The sequence below is a fragment of the Colobus angolensis genome, unplaced genomic scaffold (genome assembly GCF_000951035.1).
Source record: "Colobus angolensis palliatus isolate OR3802 unplaced genomic scaffold, Cang.pa_1.0 Scaffold351, whole genome shotgun sequence".
Lineage (NCBI taxonomy): Eukaryota > Metazoa > Chordata > Mammalia > Primates > Cercopithecidae > Colobus > Colobus angolensis.
In genome coordinates this window covers 1833921-1861300 of record NW_012116833.1, presented here as the reverse complement: position 1 = coordinate 1861300, position 27380 = coordinate 1833921, and positions in this window count along the sequence as shown.

Here is a 27380-nt window from a genome sequence, read left to right as displayed (position 1 = left end):
GAGCCACCGTGCCCAGCCACAATTCTTTACAGTACTAGAAAAACATCCTAAAATTCATATACAACAAAGGAACAAAGAGTCCACAGAGCCCAAGCAAGACTAAGCAAAACAAGCAAAACTGGAGGCATCACATTATCTGACTTCAAACAATACAAAGCTATAGTTACCAAAGCAGCATGGTACTGGAGTAACAACAGGCATGTAGATCAATGGAACAGAATAGAGAACTCAGAAATACAGCCAAATACTTACAGACAACTGATCTTTGACAAAGCAATAGAAACATAAAGTGCAGAAATTACACCTTATTCAACAAATGTTGCTGGGAAAATTGGCAAGCCACATGTAGAAGTAAAACACTGGATCCTCATCTTTCACCTTTTACAAATGTCAGCTCACAATGGCTCAGACTTAAATCTAAGACCTGAAAGCATAAAAACTCTAGAAAATAACACTGGAAAAATTCTTCTAGACATTGGCTTAGGCAAAGAATTAATGACCAAGAACCCAGAAGCAAATGCAGCAAAAACAAAGATAAGTAGATGGGACTTAATTAAACTAAAAAGCTTCTAAACAGCAAAATAATTAATCAGCAGAGTAAACAGATATCCCACAGAGTGGGAGAAAATATTTGAAAACAATGCATCAAACAAAAGACTAATATCCAGAATCTACAAGGAACTCAAATCAGTAAGAAAAAAATATTAATAGACAATTCTGAAAAGAAGATATAGAAATGAGCGACAAACATATAAAAAAAGCTCAACATCACTAATTATTAGGGAAATGCAACTTAAAACTACCTTGCAATACCACCGTGCTCCTGCAAGAATGGCCATAATTAAAAAATCAAAAAATAATAGATGTTGTCATAGATGTGGCAAAAAAGGAAACACTTTTACACTGCTGGTGAGAATGCAAACTAGTACAACCACTATGGGAAACAGCATGGAGATTCCTTAAAGAACTAAAAGTAGAACTACCATTTGATCCAGCAACCACACTACTGGGTATCTACCTAGAGGAAAAGAAGTCTTACATGAAAAAGACACTTGCACATGCTTGTTTATAGCAGCACAATTTGCAACTGCAAAATAAGAAACCAGCCTAAACATTCAACAACAAATGAATGAATAAAAAAAAAATGTGGTATATAGATACCATGGAATACTAGTCAGAAATACAAATAAATGAAATAATGGCATTCGCAGAAACCTGGATGGAGGTGGAGACAATTATTCTAAGGAATGTAACTCAGGAATGAAAAACCAAACATTGTATATTCTTACTTATAAGTGGGAGCTAAGCTATGAAGGCACAAAAGCAGAAGAATGATACAGTGACTGATAAGAACAGATACTACAAAAGTGGGCAAAGGTATGAACAGTCACTTCTCAAAACAGAACATTTATGCAGCCAACAAATACATGAAAAAAAGCTCATCATCACTGGTCATTAGAGAAATGCAAATCAAAACCACAATGAGATACCATCTCACACCAGTTAGAACGGTGAGCATTAAAAAGTCAGGAAACAATGATTGCTAGTGAAAATGTGGAGAAATAGGATCGCTTTTACACTGTTGGTGGGAGTGTAAATTAGTTCAACCATTGTGGAAGACTGTGTGGAGATTCCTCAAGGATCTAGAACTAGAAATACCATTTGACCCAGCAATCCCATTACTGGATGTATACCCAAAAGACTATAAATCATTCCACTATAAAGAAACATGGATACATATGTTTATTGTAGCACTATTTACAATAGCAAAGACTTGGAACCAACCCAAATGTCCATCAATGATAGACTGAATAAAAAAAATGTGGCACATATACGCCATGGAATACTATGCAGCCATAAAAAGAATGAGTTCTGACTGGGCACGGTGGCTCATGCCTGTAATCCCAGCACTTTGGGAGGCCGAGGCGGGCAGATCACGAGGTCAGGAGATCAAGACCATCCTGGCTAACAGGGTGAAACCCCGTCTCTACTAAAAAATTAGCTGGGCATGGTGGTGGACGCCTATAGTCTCAGCTACTCGGAGGCTCAGGCAGGAGAATGGCCTGAACCCGGAAGGCAGAGTTGCAGTGAGCTGAGATTGTGCCACTGCTCTCCAGCCTGGGCGATAGAGTAAGACTCCATCCCCCCTCCCCCGCCCCCCCATAAAAGAATGAGTTCACGTCCTTTGCAGGGACAGGGATGAAGCTGCAAACCATCATTCTCAGCAAACTAACACAGGAACAGCAAACCAGTCACTGCATGTTCTCACTCATAAGTGGGAGTTGAACAATGAGAACCCATGGACACAGGGAGAAGAACATCACACACTGGGGCCTGTTGGACACAGGGAGAACATCACACACTGGGGCCTGTTGGGGGGTGGGAGAAAGAGGAGGGAGAGCATCAGGATAAATACCTAATGCATGCAGGGCTCAAAATCTAGATGCTGGGTTGATAGGTGCAGCAAACCACTGTGGCACAGGTATACCTATGTAACAAACCTGCATGTTCAGCACATGTGTCCCAGAACTTAATGTAAAATAAAAATAATTAAAAAAAGAATGACACAATGAACTCTGGGGACTTGAGGGGAAGTGGGGAGGCAGGTGAGGGATAAAAGACTACAAATTGGGTGCAGCGTGCACTGTTCAGGTGATGGGTGCATGAAAATCTCAGAAATCACACCTAAAGAACTTATCCATGTAACCAAACACCACCTGTTCCCCCAAAACTATTGACATAGTAATAATAATAATAAATCAGAAAATAAAAATATAAAATAAAGCAGCATGATGAAATTAGACAACGATACAGTTTTTATTTATATAAGTGTTTGAGCAGTAAGACTTTTTAAAGTAGACACAAATTTAATAAAATATTTAGTATGGCAAATTTACAAAATAAAAACTGTAATAATAATTGTTTCTGTTTTCATGAATCCAATTGTTTATCAAATATAAAAGCTACTGTGCAGACATTTTTTAAAGCCACTTTTACATTTTTGGAAATTTTTTATTTTTAAGCATAGTCAGTCATTGTGATAACTTAATCTGTTAAATTAAAAACAATAGTATTTGCTAGTATATGATTATTACAGAAAAAAATCAAATCTTTATGTTTCAAACCATGATACATTTGATCTCTCTATTCAAACTACCTTAAAAGTATAAATAAACATCCAAAAGTCTTTATAATTATCTTGTTTTGCTAATATTATTTTAAAGTCTGGAAAGCCACAATTTTTAAAATACCCCACAGTAACTATAAAAGTGCCATATCTAAGAGTTGCTATGTTTTTCTATATAAATCTACATCCAAACCTACCGTTAATCTGGGTGGGTACAATTTAATCAGCTGTTAGTACTGCCAGAATGAAAACAGTCAGAAGAACGTAAAAAGAAAAGACTGGTTTAGTCTTCTGGCCTACATTATCCTCCTGTGCTAAATGCTTCCTGCCCTTGAACATCCAACTCCAAGTTGTTCAGCTTTGGGACTCAGACTGGTTTCCTTTCTCCTCAGCTTGCAGACGGCCTGCTTTGAGACCTCACCTTGTGATAGTCTGAGTCAGTACTCCTTAATAAACTCTGCTTTATATATACATCTATCTTATTAGTTCCGTCCCTCTAGAGAACCCTGACTAATACAGATTTTGGTACCAGGAGTGGTTCTAGAGGAACAGAATATTAAGGATGGAGTTCTTTCATTAGTTTTGGGGTTTCTGGAGCTAGCTGCTTAATATAATTAGACCCAAGAATGCTAAGGACTCTACTACTAATAGTATGGAAAACACTGATAGAACTATCCTTAACATTCTTTTTTTTTTTTTTTTTTTTATACTTTAAGTTCTAGGGTACATGTGCATCCTTAGCATTCTTGGGTCTAATCATATTAAGCAGTTAACTCCAGGAACACTGATAGTCCTCAGGCCAAGGACTATCAGTGTTCTCCATACTATTAGAAGTAGAGTCCTTAGCATTCTTAGGCCTGTTTAGAGAGTTACGCAAAATAAATGTATTTGATACTCCTGATTTATCGCTCTTGAGAGGCAAGGAGTTTAAACATAATACCTTTGGCCATCTCTGGAGAACCAAGGAATATAATGAAATTGTTTGGGTGCTCCTAAGTTCACTGGACAAAATGACAAAAGAAAATGATGAACTTAAAGTAAAATAAAATAAAATAAAAATAATAGAGCTTTCATGATGATATTAGGAGTAGGGCAAGGAGCAGTAGTAAGATAATATGGAGTTGCTTCAACATTCTACAAACTTATAGTTGGGTAGTATTGGTAGATACCACACAACAAAGTCTCATTTTATGCTTTCATTTTTTTGGATAACCTTATCTTTACCAATTAGGCAATAAGCCTTATTTTTCCCATTAGGTTATAAACTCTTTAAGAGCACATAACATATTTTACAATTTGAAATGCCCCTAATGCAGTGTGTATTGAACGACTTTAATAAAAAGCCAGCAACAAGGCATAATAATAACATAATGGACTTTGGAGATTTGGAGGAAAGGGTGGGAGAGTGGTGAGGGAGAAAAGACTACACATCAGGTACAGTGTACACTGCTTGGGTGATGGTTGCACCAAAATCTTAGAACTTACAAATAAAGATCTTATCCATGTAGCAAAAAAAAACTGTTCCCCCAAAACTATTGTAATGGATAATAAATTAAAAATGAATTTGGAAAGTAACAGGCAGGGCCAGAACACATGAAGACAACTGACAATAGTATTAATTAAATAAAAACTTTCCTGACCCCCTTTTTTTCTCTCATCCCTGATGCCTCACTTTCCTACCTGCACTTTGACTCTGGAAGGATGAAAACCAACCAGCAAGCTGAGAGACAAGGAGTTGGGAAATAAAGAAGGCATAAAAGACTACATATTGGGTATAGTATACACTGCTCCCATGATGGATGCACCAAAATCTCAGAAATTACCACTAAATAACTTTTCCATCCATTCACATACCACCTGTTTCCCAAAAAGTATTGAAATAAAAAAATACTAATCTCCCTTACCAAACTACGTGTTCTTCTCACAGCTACGAGGGAGGGATCAGCTGCAACTGTAAATAAAGCACTGATTTCTACAGAGAATTATACATATCAAGTGACTACAGAGTTCTATCACCTAAAATAGAGTGGGAAATCTTGGAACTGCCACTTTGAAAACAAGGCATCATTTCCTCTAAAAATGTATTCCAATGCCCTAGGAGACTTGTGATTCTACACAGTGATACAATGTAACCATCAGGAAAAATTGTGAAACAGAAAATGTTGTCTTAAACTATTCCGCTCCTTTCTATGTGCACCAGAGCACAGGAATTTTATAATGCATCCACAGTATTAAGGTCTGTATAAGGTCCCTACTCCTGCTTCTCTGGGCCTGTTATCTTTCTCTTTGGGGGATTTATATTACATATAATATTTAGGAAAAAGTGACAGGCATAAGAAGTGTAAACTATAAATAAAATCCTGTTTCCCATCGACTGAACATATCCTCTCTTGGCCAAGGGGACCCCAGAAACACCTTAAAAACTTAGTTCCCGGCCATGATGAGATGGGCAGTCAGACAAGCCTCATTATACTCCCTCTCTTTGGTGGTTTAGATACAACTGACCAGCATTAATGTTAACATAGAAATCATAAGACTGACAGAACAAACTTTCTATGGCAATAAGACACCAAATTATGAACAGGACCTGAGGCCATGCCAGGCATGGAAAAATCCATGCACCCCTACACTTAAAAAATCAATTTCACTCTAACTGCCACAAGATTTTTTTTCTCTAGCAGTTAAACAATCACTGGCCCCAAGGTGAGCAATTTTAAAACAATTACAATGCATCCAGTTTGCAAATGTTGAGTTAGCTGTACCTATGGCTTTGATTGGGGAAGAGACTGATTTCAGAAACTTTCTTCTGATAAGAAGTCCACTGATCAAGACCTGATTCTGAACAGTTTACAGAGATTGTGTACTTTGTTTCCTAAAAAGACCTTTGATGTACAGATATATGTAATATATCTAAATGTTAAGTCTCCACCTCAAAGTGAACATCGGTTGTATGTCACATGCATGCTTGTTCAATACACGTGTATAAGGACCACCTTTATGAATATTCATATCTCCTTTTATAACCTGTTGAATATGTATGTTTAGCCAACCTGCTTAGCCTAAAGCTCCCACCCCATCCCTTCCTCCTTTGAAGTGCCTGTGACTGGTCTTGGCTGGAGGCATGTTTCTTAGCCTGCCATCTTGGTACCTTGCAGGATGGCCACCTTGCAGGTGGTAGACTTTTAAAAGAAATAAAGTTTTCTCTCTTTTTCTAAATGTATAATTCATGCTTCCTTTAAGTTAACAAAAATTTCAGCAACAATATTTATTGCAGCTAAGGAATACCAACTCAGCCACAGTTTAATTCCCATAACCTATATCTAGCCCATACCTTAAAGGTAGGAACTAAGAAGAGTCCAATAAAATGATTTAATACATAAATCACATTACATCCTGGCAGAACTGAGAGGAGTGTATGTTATTATGTTGGTTACACAAAGTGTTAAAACTCAGAGACAACAAAAATTAGAACCATCAATGCCTGACTGATGCAAAAAATATAAGAATAAAGAGACAAGAATAGAGGAGATGAGGATAGGGATCACAGAGAGGAAGTTGTGGCAAGAAGCATGCAAACATGCAAAGAGAAATGTATGGCAAGAAGCACACAAAACATTTCCCACACTTAAGACTAAATCCCTACAGGCAGAACTAAGAAACAAAATGAGAGAATTAATACTGTCAAATTATGCCCCAACCTATAGACAAAATGGACTGTGGCTAAATGAGATGCTCAAATTAAAGAAGAACCAGGCAGTCATAGTAGGATGAGGGGCAGTTACATATTGTGTGTTTTTAAAAAATGTTGCAAAAATGTCACAAGACTTCGCTTTCTAAGAGAAGCAAAACCAAAATAGACTGTAGCTGCAAATTCCCCAGTTGACCATCTAGAATCAACCAAAAAAGAGAGACTTGTGGTTTTATGCTTATAGGGCATCCAGTCAATTCTCTGTTCCTCACTCCCCTTATCCCATTCCCTAGTGTTGCAGCTTTTGCTTTATAATATCTAACTCTTCAAACCCTCCTCTGAGTGCATTTTTGCTTTGTCACAAAGGCTGTATTTCCTGAATCCATAGATTGATTCCAGAAAATAAAGCACTCTTTTTGCCTCCACAGATCTCATGGATTTTTACTAATAACGCAAACTTCCTGTAGAATGAGAGCAAAATTTATTATTTCAATGATGTTCCTTTAGCAAATGAGTTGTGGATATAATACCTGTGGCAGGAGCTCATTAAATCTCAAATCACTAACTTTTAGAGGAATTGTAGGGAAAGGAGAAGATGCATGTTGTCAATGGTTTTCAGATGATATATTTTATGGTTTCATTAGTCATATCTACCTTTTGGCATATAATTACCTAAATTCAGAAAAATTTTCAAGATATTTTGATTATGTTACTCTTTTATTTTTCTTACTATTAGTTTAAATTGACATGTAAAATTATATATATTTATGGTATACAACATGATGTTTTGAGATATGTATACATTGTGGAATGGCTGAATCAAGCGACATATGTGTTGTCTCACATACTATTTTTGATGAGAATATTTAAAATGTACTCTTGTAGGAATTAGTCTATCAAAGAGATACCTGCGCTCTTATGTTCATTGTTATTATTCACAATAACTAAGATATGGAACTGACCTACATGTCCATCCACAAATAAATAGATAAAGAAAATACAGTATATATACACAGTGGAATACTATTCGGCCTTTGAAAAGAAGAAAATCCTGTCATCTGTGAAAACATGGAAAAACCTAGAGGATATATGTTAAGTGATATAATCCAGTCTCAGAAAGACACATACTGCATGATCTCACTTATATATGGAATCTGAAAAAGTAAAACCTATAGAAGCACAGAGCAGAATGGTGGTTAACAGAGGATAGAAGCAGGGGTCAGGGGATTGGAGAGATGTTGATCAAAGGACAAAACATTTTATTTAGACAGGACAAATAAGTCCAAGAGATCTATTTTACAACATGGTGACTATAGTTAATGATAATAAATTGATTATGTTAGTCTTAAAAGTAATGATGTTCATTTTATGGGCAATGATATAGGTATGTAACTTTATAATCAAAGAAATGTATGATATCAAGATTCAGTAAAATACCAGTATCATACTGTAAGCTTTCAAAATATAAGAAAGTTGTATTACCTCAAAGATATGAACATAATTAATAAAAAGCCAATGACAAGAATGTACAAAGCTCATTTGCTAAATCCTGAGTTGAAGTCAAATATTAGATTTTTAAAAATAAAAATCTTAAGACAAAATAAATGTGCAAAAATCACAAGCATTCCTATACAGCAATAATAGACAAACAGTGAGCCAAATCATGAGTGAACTCCCATTCACAATTATTACAAAGAGAATAAAATACCTAGGAATACAACTTACAAGGGAAGTGAAGGATCTCTTCAAGGAGAACTACAAACCACCGCTCAATGAAATAAAAGAAGACATAAACAAATGAAAGAACATTCCATGCTCACGGACAGGAAGACTCAATATCGAGAAAATGACCATACTGCCCAAGGTAATTTATAGATTTAATGCCTATCCCCATCAAGCTATCACTGACTTTCTTCACAGAATTGAAGAAAAACTACCTTAAAGTTCATATGGAACCAAAAAAGGGCCTGCATAGCCAAGACAATCCTAAGCAAAAAGAACAAAGCTGGAGGCATCACGCTACCTGACTTCAAACTATACTACAAGGCTACAGTAACCAAAACGGTGTGGTACTGATATCAAAACAGATATATAGACCAATGGAACAGAACAGAGGCCTCAGAAATAACACTACACATCTACAACCATATGATTGTTGACAAACCTGAAAAAACAAGAAATGGGGGAAGGATTCCCTATTTAATAAATGGTGCTGGGAAAACTGGCTAGCCATATGTAGAAAGCTGAAACTGGATCCCTTCCTTATGCCATATAAAAAAATTAACTCAAGATGGATTAAAGACTTAAGTGTAAGACCTAACACCATAAAAACCCTAGAAGAAAACCTAGGCAATGCCATTCAGGACATAGGCATGGTAAAGACTTCATGACTAAAACACCAAAAGTAATGGCAACAAAAGCCAAAATAGACAAATGGGAACTAATTAAACTAAAGAGCTTCTGCACAGCAAAAGAGATTATCATCAGAGTGAACAGGAAACCTACAGAATGGGAGAAAATCTTTGCATCCGACAAACGGCTAATATCCAGAATCTACAAAGAACTCAAACAAATATACAAGAAAAAAACAAACAACCTCACCAAAAAGTGGGCAAAGGATATGAACAGACACTTCTCAAAAGAAGACATTTATGCAGCCAACAGACCTGTGAAAAATGCTTATCATCACTGGTCATCAGAGAAATGCAAATCAAAAGCACAATGAAATACCATCTCATGCCAGTTAGAATGGCGATCATTAAAAAGCCAGGAAATGACAGATGCTGGAGAGGATGTGGAGAAATAGGAATGCTTTTACACTGTTGGTGGAAGTGTAAGTTAGTTCAACCATTGTGGAAGACAGTGTGGTGATTCCTCAAGGATCTAGAACTAGAAGTATCATTTGACAGAGCAATCCCATTACTGGGTATATACCCAAAGGGTTATAAATTATGCTACTATAAAGACACATGCACAAGTGTGTTTCTTGCAGCACTATTCCCAATAGCAAAGACTTGGAACCAACCCAAATGCCCATCAATGAGAGACTGGATAAAGAAAATGTGGCACATATATACCATGGAATATTATGCAGCCATAAAAAAGGATGAGTACGTGTCCTTTGCAGCTACATGGATGAAGCTGGAGACCATCATTCTAAGCAAACTATCACAAGGACAGAAAACCAAACACCACATGTTCTCACTCATAGATGGGAGTTGAATAATGAGAACACATGGACACAGGGTGGGGAACATCACACACTGGGGTCTGTCAGTAGGTGGGGTTCTAGGGGAAGGATAGCATTGGGAGAAATACCTAATGTAAATGACGAGTTGATGGGTACAGCAAACCAACATGGCACATGTATACCTATGTAACAAATCTGCACGTTGTGCACATGTACCCTAAAACTTAAAGTATAACAATAATAAAAAAGACTGAGCCAAATTTTCTCATACCACATAACTTGTTTATCTAATTGAAACTAAAGGAAAATATATTCCCCAAGTCCAAGACCAATGATGTAGATCAGCATTGAAAAGCAAAATATCATCTGAGCCAATTTTTCATTCATCTTGATGATATTGTTTTCTCTCTTTACTCTTCCCGTGTTAGAGTTGAAAATTCCACTTACCATAGGACAGTGAACATATCCACAATTTTATGAATTGTAGATCAGAAAATTTCCCAAGTACTCACTATGGACTATGAAAAATCTGCTTCAGTTTAAAATTTAAAATGCAGTTATCAACTTAGAGACACATATTTGGAAGTTCCGAATAATTTCTAAGCCAAAAATTGTTATCCTCTGTCATAACATAAAAGGACAGAAAACTTGATTATACTGAAGAATGTTCATGAGAAAATTCTTTATGGACGACCGAGGAGCTAAGTGAGCCATCGATATTGGCCCTGAAACGACCATGAACACATTTGTAAATAATAAGAATTATAAGAATGAAGTACCACACACATTAATTCAAACATCAGCTGACCATTAATTAAATAGAACACTGTATGAAGAAAGAAAATTTGCAACCCAGTAAAAGCACAGTAAATTCATATCTTAGGCAAATAACTTGTCATTCTGACACTTGGCTTTATCATCTCTAAAACAGAAAAACACAGATTATTCATTGAGCACCTACTTCATGTTAGGCAGTGTGTGTGTGTGCATGTGTATGTATATGTGTGCGTGCAAATCCATATTCTAATTTAAATTAACAGTGACTTTACAAGCTATAATTATTCATCTCAATTACCATAAGAGGAAATCAGCTGCTATTAAATGATTTACCCAAACCATGTATCTGATAAGAGGTAGAGGCAGAATTTGACCTTGTATCTGTTAGACTTCAAAGGTTATGCCTTGATTGTTATACAATATTCTCTCAGTGTACAAAAAAAAAGCTCCTTTAAAACTATAAAAACCTATACCCACATTAGGGCAGTATCATCATTATTATATTTAAACCTCATATAAATAAAAATGTTGTTTTTCTAGCCTCTCCTCAGAGGATGAGGAAGGGACACTGGACTGGATGATATTGCATGCTGTCTCATGATATCCCACTAGATGTATTCAATAATCTGTTTATGTGATTTTATTATTATAATGTAAAAAGAATGATTTCCTTAAGCCATTTATCTTCCTGGTTTTTTATCAAGGAATGAGGGCAAAGTCCACATACTTTACTTGTCTCCTCTATGACACACAGCATATGGCCTTCTGTAATGCTATCTGGATCAAACCCCAGAGGAGTCAATATTGGTTCACTCTACTTATAATAGTAAATTTTCAGAATCTTAGCACAGAATTCCAAATTTTAGTAAAGGATTGAGAAATCGTCGGATCTATCCTCCCATCATATACAGAAATTTATTTTAAAAAATTAACTATAAAATACAGAATAACTCAGCTATATATTCAAAATAGATTGTTGAATGTATCTAGTGGGATATCATGAGACAACATGCAACATGTGCAGTTTCCCCATGTGCAGTATTGTGTTCGTATCTTATAAGTAAACATGCAGAATCAAAATTCTTTATTTTACAAAAAAAACTAAAAAACATATTTAAGAAAAGTACTTTGAAAAATAAAACTGCTTTGCATATGTAATTTGCATGTATTATGTAATTCTAACCAAATTCAAATCAACAGTAATGAAAAGTTATTCTCTTTTAACTGCAAACAAGATAGTTCATATAGTAAATCCCTTAAAAAATACAATATCTTCCTAACCTGTTCTGTATTTGTTTATTCTCACACTGCTATAAAGAACTACTTGAGACTGGGCAATTCATGAAGTAAAGAGGTTTAATTGACTCACAGTTCCACAAGCTGTACAGGAAGTATGGCTAGGAGGCCTTAGAAAACTTACAATCATGGCAGAAGGCAAAGGGGAAGCAAGCACGTCTTACCATGAAAGAGCAGGAAAGAGAGAGCAAAGGGGGAAGTGCTACACACTTTCAAACAACCAGATCCCCTGAGAACTCACTATTTACTGGGAGAACAGCAAGTGGAAAATCTGCCCTCATGATCCAAACACTTCCCACCAGGCCCCTCCTCCAACACTGGGAATTACAATTCAGTATGAGATTTGGGTGGAGCTGATAATTTAATCTCCTCAACCTACCTTAGCTAGTCAACATTGGTATATTATTGGCCACTTTTTCCCTCTGAACTTCTCTACAAGAACTCACTTCAATATAACTCTTCAGAAAAATAAATATACTAATTTCTTCTTTTTTTTCTGTTCTCATAAAATGTGTTGTTCACAATGACATGTCTAAGATAGATAACTTTCTCTGTAGGTTATTCTGACATTCTAACTATAATGTAAGGTTATTTCTACTGCCTTTAAATTACATATTCTTTGGGTAAAATGTGTTTCATAGGAGCATAAAGAGCTAACTTTTTGTTTATAGTGATTTGCAAGCCAAGGGAGATTAGGCACCCTTGACTTAGGATTCTTAGCATATTTCAGTGCGCAATTACTAAGTATTGTTAAATGTAGTGTTCATTTTCAGAAAGTGTCATCCCAATTCGGAAATTGCGTGCATTTGCTTTAAAAGCCGGTTTTTGGTTTTCCAAAATTTTACTGAGGAAAAACATGATTTGTTGTAGTTCTTGAATTTTCTTCTTGAGAAGCTATAATATTTTGAAACACATTTTACCCAAAGAATATGTAATTTAAAGGCAGTAGAATTAACCTTACATTATAGTTAGAATGTCAGAATAACCTACAGAGAAAGTTATTTATCTTAGACATGTCATTATGAACACCAGATTCTTTCTCCTGACAGAATTAGTAATTAGTAAGAGAGAGCAGGGTTTGCAAAGAGAGGAAGTACATCCAATTTTCAAAGAGTTGGGATAAGTATTTTTGAAAAGAATGTATTTTGGCAAAAAAGCACTTTTTTGAATATGCAATAAAATAGAAGAAAAAGTAACACAGGTCTATGTCAGACTGATTGTTCACATCATCGATTTACTTTGTCTAATCAAGTGCATAATGATGTAAATGAAAATCTTAAGTAGAAACTACAGAAAACACAGACATTATACCATTGTTTTCTTCCCACTCATTTTATTTTCATGATATATGCAAACATTTGCACAAAGAACACAATAAAAAGTCTTTTGGATCTATTAAAATATTTTCATTGTTAAAACATTGTCTTTTATTTTATCTTCCCCAGGTCATATTTTTCTGTTCCCTTTATTTCTTCTGAAAACATAAATTATGTAGCTTTCCTAAATATCTTTGAGAGAATGCCAGACAGACGGCACTTGCAAAAGTAACATGCTATGTTATGTTATTTCTATAACAAAATTGCCAATAAACAAGAGTTTTATTGCAACATTCCTAAGAATTTAGGAGCATAAATTCTGTCCTGAAGATAAAAACGAATAAGTATAACTGAAAGGATTCTACCAGCCCCTTAATGCAGTGAAGGGAATGCTTCTAGAGACTCTCAAGTTACATATGAAGGTCTGTCATGTAAGTCAGGAAATCTTGAGGTATTAGCCTAGCCTCACTGCCGACCTCCACTCCACTGAGAGTTCCTAACATCCTATCTTTTGTTTTAATCCAAATGCTTTCAAGTCTTCCAATCTTAATATGAATAGCATAGCATCTTCCAAAAGGCAGTCTCTCCTTTTCCTTAACACTATCTCCTTTCTTCCCTGAGCTGATAATTTAATCTCCTCAACCTACCTTAACCAGTCAATATTGGTATATTCTTGGCCACTTTTTGCCTCTGAACTTCTCTACATGAACTCACTTCAATATAACTCTTTAGAAAAATAAATATACTAATTTCTTCTTTTTTTCTGTTCTCATAAAATGTATTGTTATTCATGGGGCATAAACAGCTAACTTTTGGTATATAGTGGTTTGCATATTAGGACTGTTTGGAAGTGGTAGCATTGCTAATAAATAAGTTTCTGAATGGATAATACCAGGACTGCACACTTAAGACTTGTTTTAGCTTCAAATATCAAGATTAGCTTACATATGTTTCTTCAGGGCTAACTGTATGTGGGAAAAAACAAAGTACCCTCATGCTATCACAAAGATATGAAAATATGCCTTATTCTCAACCTTTTCTTCTCCTTTCAACACTGCATCAGAGCCCTGCAAATCTCAGTACTGAGAAATGATTTGAGCTAAGTATTGATAAATGATTTGAGCAAATTCACTATTTCTGGGATAAAAGTCACACTTTGACAGCTACCATCACCCAAAGAAGTGGCTGAAGGAAGCAATTGTGGGAAATATTTTAGGCACCCAAACAGGTGTCTGGAATAAATGTTTCTTAGAAAAGTAACCTTTCTTAACATTCTTTATATAGAATATATATTCCATATAGTATATATTCTTTATATAGACATAAGTATAGTCAGGTCAGAGCACAGAATATAGTACCCAGAAACTGAAAAGCATTTGTAATTCTGATGTTACAGAATATGTAACATATTACATGTAAACTATCCTCATTTGGTTTTCATGAGTTTACCAACTAAAACGTATGACATAATTCCAGCTTAAATGTACAGTTCAAATATATCAAATGAAGAACACTTCTTATTTTAAAAAGTGATAAACAATTATTAATTGTGCAAAAACAAAAAATTTCATTCACTTAAACACAGTTTCTAAAATAAATTTTCCCATAAAATGTGTACCTTTACATGTTATGCTTTTCTGAAATCTTACTTTATGAATGTCCAGGATGTTTTTTTAAAAAGTAGACTTTGAGGAATCTCTTTTTGGCCTCTGAAAATTCATTCTACTATGGTAAAAAAAAAATACAACAAATATCTCGAATGGTATTCCAGAGACTTCTAAAAGTATAGGCATCCTTTGGTATTTGCAGGGCAGTGGTTTCATGTCCCCAGCACGTACCAAAATTCACTCATATTCAAATCCCACAGTCAATTCTGTGGAATCTGCAGATGTGAAAAGTCAGTCTACCATATACACAGGTTTCGGATAACACAAATACTGTACTTTCAATCTGCATTTGGTTATGGAAGTGCAAATTACCTATAAGAAGGGCTGACTATATTTACTGAGAAAATATCCACATGTAAGTGGACCTGTGCAGCTCAAACTCCTGTTGTTCAAGGGCCAGCTGTATTGTCCTATATGCTAATTAGCTGTGTAATATGAACACATCAATTTATTTGTCTATGCTTCACAGTTAGAGAAAAGGGCTTATTTGGAACAAAGTATAATGGAAAATTTATAATTATAATCATAATAATAAATGGCTTTTCCTTGTAGCAAAGTCTTTTGTATCCAATACTAAAACCCTTTGCAGATGCTTTAAGTTGTATCTCTTTTACTGAATTATGCTCAAGGTAAAGGATATATAGTTAGGTTCCCAGATACTTCTGCCAAACTACCTCATAGCTATAATGGCAGAAAATGTATTTGTTAAACAATTTTATTTTCTCAAAAGTTTAAAAAAATACCTTTTATTGTTGTCTATCATTGTTAAAATATTGAGATATCTCCTTTGAGGGAAGTTTTGTTTCTTGATAACATGGAAATGTAATGAATGTTTAGGCTATATAAAAGAAAGAGAATGCATATACAAAATTCAGAACAATCTCAAATTCCAGACAATATATGGATGATGGGAAAAAGATCTAAAGGGCATAAAAGCATGCTACACTACTTGTTTTGTTGTGAGGGAAATATAGATATTGATATTTAAAAAATCAGTAAGTGATAAATGTATGTGGTATTGATGCTATGTGAAGGGCAAATACTATGAGAAAAAACATTAGAGTGTATAACTTTTTTTTCCATAGGTTATTGGGGTACAGGTGGTATTTGGTTACATGAGTAAGTTTTTCAGTGGTGATATGTGAGATTTTGGTGCATCCATCACCTAAGCAGTATACATTGCCCTGTATTTGTAGTCTTTTACCTTTCACTCCCCTCCACTCTTCCCACCAAGACGCCAAAGTCCATTGTATCATTCTTACGCCTTTGTGTCCTCATAGCTTAGCACCCATATATCAGTAACAACATATGATGTTTGGTTTTCCATTCCTGAGTTACTTCACTTAGAATAATAGTCTCCAATCTCATCCAGGTTACTGCAAATGCTATTAATGCATTCCTTTTATGGCTGGGTATACTCCATCATATATATATATGTACACACACACACACACACATATGACAGTTTCTTTGTCCACTCGTTGGTTGATAGGCATTTGGGTTGGTTCCATGATTTTGCAATTGTGAATTGTGCTACTATAAACATGTGTGTGGAAGTATCTTTTTTGTATAATGACTTCTTTTCCTCTTGGTGGATACCCAGTAGTGGGATTGCTGGATCAAATGGTAGTTCTACTTTTAGTTCTTTAAAAAATCTCTATACTGTTTTCCATAGTGGCTGTACTAGTTTACATTCCCACCAGCAGTGTAGAAGTGTTCCCTGATCATTGCATCTGCACCAACATCTACTGTTTTTTAATTTTTTGATTATGGCCATTCTTGCAGGAGTAAGGTGGTATTACATTGTGGTTTCGATTTGCATTTCCCTGATCATTAGTGATGTTAAGCATTTTTTCATATGTTCATTGACCATATGTGTATCTTTTTTTGAGAACTGTGTATTAATGTATAATTTGTGTACTAGAAAGAAAACAAACAAAAAAAAACCCTAGATTCTTATAATGGAAAGTGGAAATTAAGAATAATTCGATAAGTAGATACTTATTAAAAACAAGCCTAATTTAATATCAGTACAATGAATATAAATTGGTTAAACTTATCATTATAAGACACAAAATTAAATATAAGCTATAAAATGAGATTTCCCAAAGTGGTGTTCACAAGAGTCATACTTTAAGAAAGACATACAAATATTTAAAACAAAAGGATGGAAAATGATACACATGTTGTTATTCATGTTTGTTCATTCAAAAATGAACAAAATGATGTCAGTTTAACAATATTTTCTTAAAAAAGCTAGAATTAAGGCAAAACATCATAAGAAATAATGTGCTATATAAGTTTCAAAGGAAAAATATAATAAGAATAAATATCTGACAAAGTTTATTAGGCAACAAAAGTTGCAAATCAAAATGGCGCATATTTTTAGGAAACCTCTTACAGAAAATGACACATTAATCAGACATAAATAAGCATACATTTTTAGAACTTAAACAATATCATGCATAAGCCTGAGATATTAAACATATTTCTCTTACTCAACAATAGAGAATACACATTATTTTAGAACACTCACAAAAGTTCATAGAAACAGACAAATTTACCACAAAGCGATCCTCAACAAATTTCAAAGGATTGAAAAATCATACAGACTTTATCCTCTAACCATATGGTCGGAGACTAATCAGTATATTGTTAGCTGACACTTGAGTTAAAGGAAATCATGAAGAAAAAAGACATTTATTAAGAATTCAATGATAATAGAAAGCACTGCGTGACTAAAATTGTATAACATGATAAAGATATTGAAAATTTATTGCATCAAATGTGTTTCAACAGTGAGAAAAGAAAGATTAAGAAAATAAGCTGAACATTCAATTCCAGAAGTTGGAAAATGCAACATAGTAAACACCAAAAGACAAATAAATAAATAATAATAAAAGTGTAGAAATCAGTGCAATAGAAGACAAAAATACAAAAGCTTGATTACCTAGAGTATACAAGATACTCCTCAAAATCAAAGAAAAAAGGTAACAATATTAAAGAAAAATGGCCATATATAAACAGGTAACTCCTATCAGAGGAAACCTAGAAAGGCTAACCAACATTTGAAGAAATGCTTAACTTATTAGTTATCAGAGAAAAAAAAAATGTTATGTGAATCAGAGTTACTGAAATTAGAAAGCTTGAATATTGTCAAGTTTTGGTGAGAATGTGTAAAAATAGAAATATGTATGTGTGTATGTGTGTGTATATATATATTAGAAAATGCAACACTTTTGAAACATAGGATGTAACTCTCAGATACTAACATATACAACATTAAAACAAGAGTACCTACTACCATTTTTGGCAATGAAAACTGAAGAAATTTAAGGAAAGGCTACTTTTTCAGAAAACAAATGTTAAGCAACCAAATATATAAATATGTAACCCCTGGAGGACAGAAAGCATTTCAATTTTGTGTGGAATATCATATGCCTAATACAAGGCTTTCAAACAAATCAATTTAATTTTTCAAAAACCAATTTATCTTAGCAATTTTGAAATATCCATTACATTATTATAAACTATAGGCACAATGCTATAAAATAGATCTCAAAAGCTTATTTATCCTATGTATCTCAAGTTTTGTACTCTTTCACCAATATCTTTGACTCTTTTCCTTCTGGCCCCAAGCCTCTAGTAACCACCATTCTAGATCTCTTCTGTCTATGAATTTTTGAAGAAAGTGAACTTTAAATGTTCGTGCCACACACACACAAAATGTGATGTAATAGATGTGTTAATTAGCTTGATTCAATCATCCCATAAAATATACATATAGTAAAACATCACATTGTACCCCATAAATATATACAAATATTATTATCAGTTATAAATAATATTTAAAACAATTTAAATATTGAAGGACATTTTTGATCTATTTTATTAGACAATATTATCAAATAAGTTTGTCTATTGATTGATTGATTGATTGATTGATTTTTCTTTGAGATGGAGTCTAGCTCTGTCGCCCAGACTGGAGTGTAGTGGTGCAGTCTCGGCTCACTGCAACCTCCGACTCCCAGGTTCAAACAATTCTCCTGCCTCAGCCTCTGGAGTAGCTAGGATTACAGGTGCCTGACACCATGCCCAGTTATTTATTATTTATTTATTTTGTATTTTTAGTAGAGACGAGATTTCACTGTGTTGGCTAGGCTCATCTTGAACTCCTGACCTCATGATCGGCCTGCCTCGGTCTCCCAAAGTGCTGGGATTACAAGTGTGAGCCACTGCGCCCAGTCAAATAAATAAATAAATTTAAAGAAAAGAAGCATAGATAGACAGATAGAAAATTGGAAAGACAACCCATACTCATTGGTAGGAAGATTTACTGTTATTAAGATGGCAATAATCTCCAAACTTTATCAACACAATATCTATTAACATCCCAGGTAGCTTGTTTTATGGAAGGAGTGACTTCAACAAGGTGGCCACCTGATATCCCTGAGCAATCACCACCTTCCAGAAAGATAGATAAAACAATAGATTAACAACCACATTTTGATGAAAATAACAAAAGTAGAGCACCAGAGTAAATCAAAGGAGTAGAAGAAACCTTGTAGATCACAGAAACTTAGGATAGTTATGTAGAGAAAGCAAGAAATCATGTAGTCTCTACCACTACATCCCCTAGCTGGGCTCAGTTTGGAATTAGAACAGACTTCGCCCTGTGGGAAAAAAGTAAACAATAGGACCCCAACAACCCTCATCAACACCTTGGACACCTACAGTCCTCACCTTGCAATTCTCACAGAAACTAAGCCAACTGAGGTACTTGTCAGGAGTCCACACATCTGTGCTCCCCTCAGAGAAAGAGCTGACACTCTGTGGCCTGCACCCTGTGGCCTGCACAACTACTGTGCTATGCTATCTTATAACTAGAACTATTGTTAGAGTTTGCCCTGTTTTGGGAGTGAGTGACCATGACATACGTCTTTCTTTGAAGCTTAGCAACCACTGAACCACACATGCCCGGTGGCCTGCTATCACCAAGCTGAGATGCTGCTACACCTTACCCCATGGGGTCAACTGTCCATGGAGTTAAATTTTCCCATCCCAGTAATTTTTGTGCCTTCTGCCTTCAGAGCTTGAGCTGAAGGTGCACGTTATCTATTGAGAAAATGACACCTTGGGGGAGTCAATCCATCTAACCCACGAAGATATTGCTGTGCCCTGTCCCTCAAACCTCAAGCTTAAGTTGTGCACTGCCCTTCAGGGAAACAGTGCTTTATTGAAGTCACTCTATTTACCCTTCTCAGTCACTCATATCCCCTAGGGGTCCAAGCTGTAGGTGAGCACTCTCTGCCAGTAAAATGGTACATTGGTGGAGCAACTTAATCTACTCCTCCCAGTCACTAATATAATTAGTCCCACTGTGACTGAGCCGAAGAGGCACCCAGCAAGCAGGAAAGACAGTACCTTGGCCACTCAAAACAGTCATGCCCTCTTGGTGCCTGAATTGAAGCAGTTCCCTGCATCTTGGGAAATTGCGTCTTCGCCACTCAAAGCAGTTATGATCCCCCAGGGCCTGAACTGAAGCAGTACCCTGTGACCTAGGAAAAAGTGCCTTGGCCTCCCAGTGCGGTCATACTCCTCTGTGCCTAAGCTGAAGCAACACCTTACATCCCAGAGAAACAGTGCTCTGGCCACTCAAAGCAGTCACACTCCATGAATCCAAGCCAAAGTGGTGCATTGCTTCCCAGGGAATCAGTGCTTTGGCCATGCTAAGCAACGATGCATCCTAGGGCTGAGCTGACATGGTATCCCACATCACAGAGAAACAGGATATTGGCTGAGCTGAAACACTCCACACTACAGGCCAAACCACAATAGTATCCAGCTTCCCCAAAGCTGGAATTGCCTCTCAGAATCTTAACTGCTGAGACACTACCCTCCCCAGAGAGTGGACTCATTGCTATGCTGCTCCCTGCCCCCCAGGGTCCAAATGACAGGTGTGCTCTGCCATTCTGGGGTCCTTTTTACCACAGAAAGTGGCCTGGTCACCAAGCATCTGGGAATACTGTCAAGTTCCAGCATCCCAGAATCAAAATAATCACTACATGATGCCTCATATGCCATGACCTACATTATCACTGTGCCATATTGGCTCTGGTTTATAAAGTGCAGCTATACACTGCTACCCTAGTCAAAACTTCCAGAGCACCCCTTCATTCCTGGAGCTAAACCAGAAATTCCCGGAGCTAAACCAAACCTACAATCTGGAACCTGGATCTTGAGCTGCTGGGAGAGCCTCTGAACTGTAGGTCCTTGCTCCATGGACAATCTATATTCAACTCAGCCTTAGAGGGTGAACTTGCACCTGAACACTAAAGGACCACAATAGCTTTATGAGATCATGAGCCTAGGACCATAGCTCCACAGCCTTTCTGAGCACATGTGCACTTGAACCCAGCACCATGGTAGCTTCTTGTAGGCTGTGTCAGACCTGACACCAGGAAGAATCCTGTTGTGTAAGTCTCCCCACTGTGGAAAAAACATCAAAAAGAGCCCCCCACCCTCTCTCCCGCAAAGCTCTTGTCACTGAGGACACTAACAACTTATGCTGCTGCCACTGCTGCTAAAACTCCTACAGTATAGGCTGCTGAGGCACTCACAGTCATTGCTGACATTGATCACTGATGAAGAAGCTGCATAGAAGCTATACCACTTCATCTACTCAGAACCAGATTCACCACATACTTCCCAGCAAACACACTGAGACTCATACACAATATCAATTAAATTAAGAGCTGTTTATTTTGAAAAATCAAAGATAGAAAAGAAGCATTACAACTGGTACCACAGAAATATAAGAGTATAAGAGACTATTAATAAAAACCATATGTGAACAAATTAAAAAACTGAGAAGAAATGGATGAATTTCTAGACATATAAAACCTACCAAAATTGAATCATGAAGAAACAAAAATCTAAACAGATCAATAATGTGACAAAATTGAATCAATAATAAAAAGTGTATCTTCAAAGAAAAGCCCAGGAACTGGTGGCTTCACTGCTGATATATACCAAATTTTTAAATTGCTAATACCAATAATTCTCAAACTAATTCTCAAAATAATTCTCAAAAAATTGAAGAGGAGGGAATTATTTCAAACTCTTTCTACAAAGCCAGCGTTACTCTGATAACAAAACAAAACAAGAACCTAACAAAAAACAAAAACTACTGGCCAATATCTCTGATGGGCATAGATGCAAAAATCCACCAGAAAATACTAGCAAACAAAATTCAACAGCACATGATTATCCATGGTGATCAAGTGGGATTCATCCCAGGGATGCAAGGATGCTTCAATATATACAAATAAATAAACGTGATTTATTGCATTAACGCAGTGAAAGACAAAATCCGTATGACAGTAAAATAGACACAGAAAAAGCATTTGACAAAATTCAACATCCTTTCATTATTAAAAAATCTCTCAACAGATTGGGCATAGAAGGCATGTACCTCAACACACACACACACACACAAACATAAAACATACACACAGATAATATCACAGATAATAACAGGGAAAAGTTCAAAGCTTATCTTCTAAGTTATGGAATACACAGGAATGCCCAGTTTCACCACTTCTATTCAATATAGTACTGGAAGTTCTAGCCAGTGCTATAAGGCAAAAGAAAGAAATAAAGGGAATTCAAACTGGAAAATAAGTCAACCTGCTCTGTTTAGAGGTGGCATGATTGTATGTATAGAAAATGCTCAAGACTTAATAGCTAGAACTATTAAGCAAATTCAGTAAAGTTGCAGGATACAAACTTAACTTACAAAACTGTTGTATTTCTATAAAATAATAGTGAACCATCTAGAAAGGAAATCAAGAAAACAATCCCAGCGTTAGGAACTGGTTATACCTTATAGATATATCTAAACCTTAGGGAATAGATGTGAGCAGAAGTATGCATGTGCTATTATAAATGAAAACAAACTGGAAAGTGTTTTTTTTTTTTTTTTACTTCACCCCTTTAATGGATTTAGTCACTGCGTATGTCAGATATGTTTTACTATATGACATTGAGAAATTATCTGCTACTGTATTTTTTTTTAAAATTAACTTTTGTAGGTAAGTAATAGGTGTATATATGTATGGGGTACATGAGATATTTTGGTACAGACATGTAATGTGTACTAATCACATCATGATGAATGAGATATCCATCCCCTCAAGCATTTATCCTTTGTGCCACAAACAATCCCTTTGTACATTTGATAATAACTCTTTTAGTTATTATCAAATATAATTCATTATATATTATATTACCAGATATAGTTATATAATAACTAACTCTTTTAGTTATTATCAAATGTACAATTATTATTGACTATGGAGAACTTGTGCTACAAAATAGTCTTTTTCATTCTTCTTAATTACTCCTTTTTACTCATTAATCATCCCCATCTCCTTCCCCAGCCCCTTCCACTACCCTTCCCAGCCTCTAGTAAACGTCTTTCTACTCTCTATACCCATGAATTCAATTGTTTTGATTTTTAGATCCCACAAATAAGTGAGAAAATATAACATTTGACTTTCTGTGCATGGCTTATTGCACTTAACATTATGATCTCCAGTACCACCCATGCTGTAGCAAATGATAGATTGTCATTCTTTTTTATGGCTGAATAGTACTGCACTGTGTATAAGTATGACATTGTCTTTATCCATCCTTATGCTGATGGACACTTAGGTTACTTCCAAATCTTGGCTATTGTAAAAAGTGCTGCAACAAACATGGAAGTACACAAACCTCTTTGACATACTGGTTTCCTTTATTTGGGGTACATACCCAGCAGTGGGATTGCTGAATCATATGAGTAGTTATATTTTTCAGTGTTTTTTTTTTTCTTTTTTTGAAACCTCCAAACTGTTCTCCATAATTTTTGTACTAATTTACATGTCCACCAACGGTGTTACAAGGGTTCCATTTCTCCACATCCTTGCCAGCATTTGTTATTGCCTGTCTTTTGGATATAAGTTATTTTAACTAGGGTGAGATGATATCTCATTGTACTTTTGATTTGAATTTCTCAGATGATCAGTGATGTTGAGCACCTTTTAATATGACCGTTTGCCATTTGTATGTCTTCTTTGATAAATGTATACTCAAATATTTTGCCCATTTTTTATAAGATTATTATATTTTTTTCCTATAGAATTGTTTGAGCTCTATTTTTTCTGGTTATTAATCCCTTCCCAGATGGATAGTTTGCAAATATTTTCTCCCATTCTGTGGGCAGTCTCTTTACTTCGTTGATTGTTTCTCTTGATGTGAAGAAGGTTTTTAACTTATTGTAATCACATTTGTCCTTTTTCACTTTGGTTGGTTGTGCTTGTGAGGTATTACTCAAGAAATTTTTGCCCAGACCAATGTCCTGGAAATTTTCCCCAATGTTTTCATGTAATAGTTTCACAGCTTGAGGTCTTGTATTTATGTCTTCAATCCATTTTGATTTGATTTTTTGTATATAGTGGGAGATACAAATCTAGTTTTTCTTCTGCATATGGATATCCAGTTTTCCTGAAACCATTTATTGAAGAGACTATCTTTTTTCCCAGAGTATGTTCTTGGCACCTTTGTCAAAAATGAGCTCTCTGTAGATGTGTGGATTTGTTTCTGGGTTTTATATTCCATTCCATTGATCTGTGTGTCTGTTTTTACACCCGTACTATTACTACAGCTCTGTGGTGTAATTTGAAGTCAGGTAATGTGATTCTTCTGTTTTTGTTCTTCTTGCTTAATCTAACTTTAGCTATTCTGAGTGTTTTGTGGTTCCATGTAAATTTTAGGATTTTTTTTCTATTTATTTAAAGAATGTTATTGGTATTTTGATATGAATTGAATTGAATCTGTAGTTGCTATGGGTAGTATGGATATTTTAACAATATTGATTTTTCCAATTCATAAAGATTGAATTTTGTTTTGTTTTGTTTTTTGGTGTCCTCTTCAATTTCTTTTATCAGAGGATTTTAGTTTTCATAATAAAGATCTTTTGCTTCTTTGGTTAATTCCTACGTATCTAATTTTATGTGTGGTTATTGTATATGGAATTACTTTTTAATGTATTTTGCAGGCTTTTTACTATTAGCATATAGAAATGCTATTGATTTTTGTATCTTTATATTGCATCCTGCAAGTTTACAGAATTTGTTTGTCAGTTCTAAAAGTTTTTTTGTGGTATATTAAGGTTTTTCCAAACATAAGATGATATCATCTGCAAACAAGGATAATTTGATTTTCTTTCCAATTTGGATGCCATTTATTTCTTTCTCTTGTCTGATAGTTCTAGCTAGAAGTGCCAGTACTATGTTGAATAACAGTGCTGAAAAGTAGACATTCTTGTCATGTTCCAAATCTTAGAGTAAAGGCTTTCACTTTCTCTCCATTAAGTATGATAGTAGCTGTGGACCTGTCATATGTCTTTCATTATGTTGAGGTATGTTTCTTCTGCACCCAGTTTTTTAAAGTTTATTTTTTATCATAAAGAGATGCTGAATTTAATCAAATGCTCTTTCAGCATCAGTTGAAAGAGCATGTTGATTTTGTCCATCATTCTGTTGATATGATGCATAATACTAATTGATTTGCATATGTTAAACCATCTTTGCATCCCAGGGATATATACCACTTGGTCATAATGAATGATCATCTAATGTATTGTTGACTTCCGTTTGCTAGTATTTTGTTGAGGATTATTGCATCGATATTCATCAGAGAAATTGGCCTGTAGTTTTCTTTTTTTGGTGTTTGTCTGGTTTTTGTATCAGGATAATTCTTGCCTTGCAGAATTAGTTTGGAAATATTCCCTGCTCTTCAATTTTTTAGAATAGTTTGAGTAGCATTGGTACTCTTTCTTCTTTAAATGTTTGGTAGAATTCAGCAGTGAAGCCATCAAGTCCTTCACTTTCCTTTACTGGGAGACTTTTCATTATAGCTTCAATCTCATTATTTGTTATTAGTCTGTTTATGTTTTGGATTTATTCATGGTTTAATCTTGGTAAAACTTATGTGTCCAGGAATTTGTCCATTTCTTCTAGATTTTCAAATTTATTAGCATATAGTGGTCCATAGTAGGCCCTAATAGCATCATCAATTTCTAAAGTATCAGTTGTAATATCTTCTTATTTATCTCTGATATTATTTATTTGGGCCTTTTCTATTTTTTTCTTAGTCTAGCTATAGTTCTTTTAATTTTTCAATTTTTCAAAAAACCATCTTTTTGTTTCATTGATCTCTGTTTTTGTTTTCTTCATTTCAAATTCATTTATTTATGCTCTAATTTTTATTATTTCTGTTTCACTTGTTCTGAGTTTGATTTGCTCTTGCTTTTCTAGTTCTTTCATATGTATTGTAATGTTATTTGAAGCTTTTATTTTTTTTAAAAGTGGGAAGGTATAACTAAGATATTCCCTCTTAGTACAGGTTTTGATGTATCCCGTATGATTTAGTATGTTGTATTTCCATTATCATTTGTTTCAATAAATATTTCCACTTTTTTCTTAATTTCTTCATTGACTTATTGGTTATTCAGAGCATGTTGTTTAATTTCCAGGTATATATTTTTCAAAATTTCTCTTGTTATTGCTTTTTAGTTTTATTTCATTCTGGTCAGAGAAGATGGCTGATATTACTTCAACTTTTTGAATGGTTTAAGACTTGTTTTGTGATCTAACATATGCTCAATTCTTAAGAAACATCCACATGCTGAGGAAAAACAATTTGTATTTTGAAGTCATTGAATTAAATTTTCTGTAAATATCTGTTAGATCCATTTGGTATATAGTACAGATTAAGTTCAATGTTTCTTTATTGATTTTCTTCCTGGAAGACCTCTCTAATGCTGAAAATGTGGTGTTGAAGTCTCCAGGTATTATTCTACTGGAGTCAGTCTCTCTTTTTAGCTATAATAATATATAATTTATATATCTGGGTGCTCCAGTGCTAGAAGTGTATATATATATATTTTTAAGATTTTATATCCTCTTGTATTGACCATTTATTATGATATAGTTTCCTTCCTTGTCTCTTATTATAGTTTTTGTCTTGATATTTATTTTGTCTGAGATATGTATTGTGAGTCTTGCTCTTTTTTGGTTTCCATTGGCATGGAATATCTTTTTCTATTCTTTTATTTTCAATCTATGTGTGTCTTTATAGGTGAAATGTTTCTTGTAAGCAACAGAACATTGAGATTTGTGTTTGTTTGTTTTTGAGCTGCTCTATGTCTTTTGACTGGAGAATTTAGTCCCATTGAGCTGCTCTATGTCTTTTGACTGTAGAATTTAGTCCATTT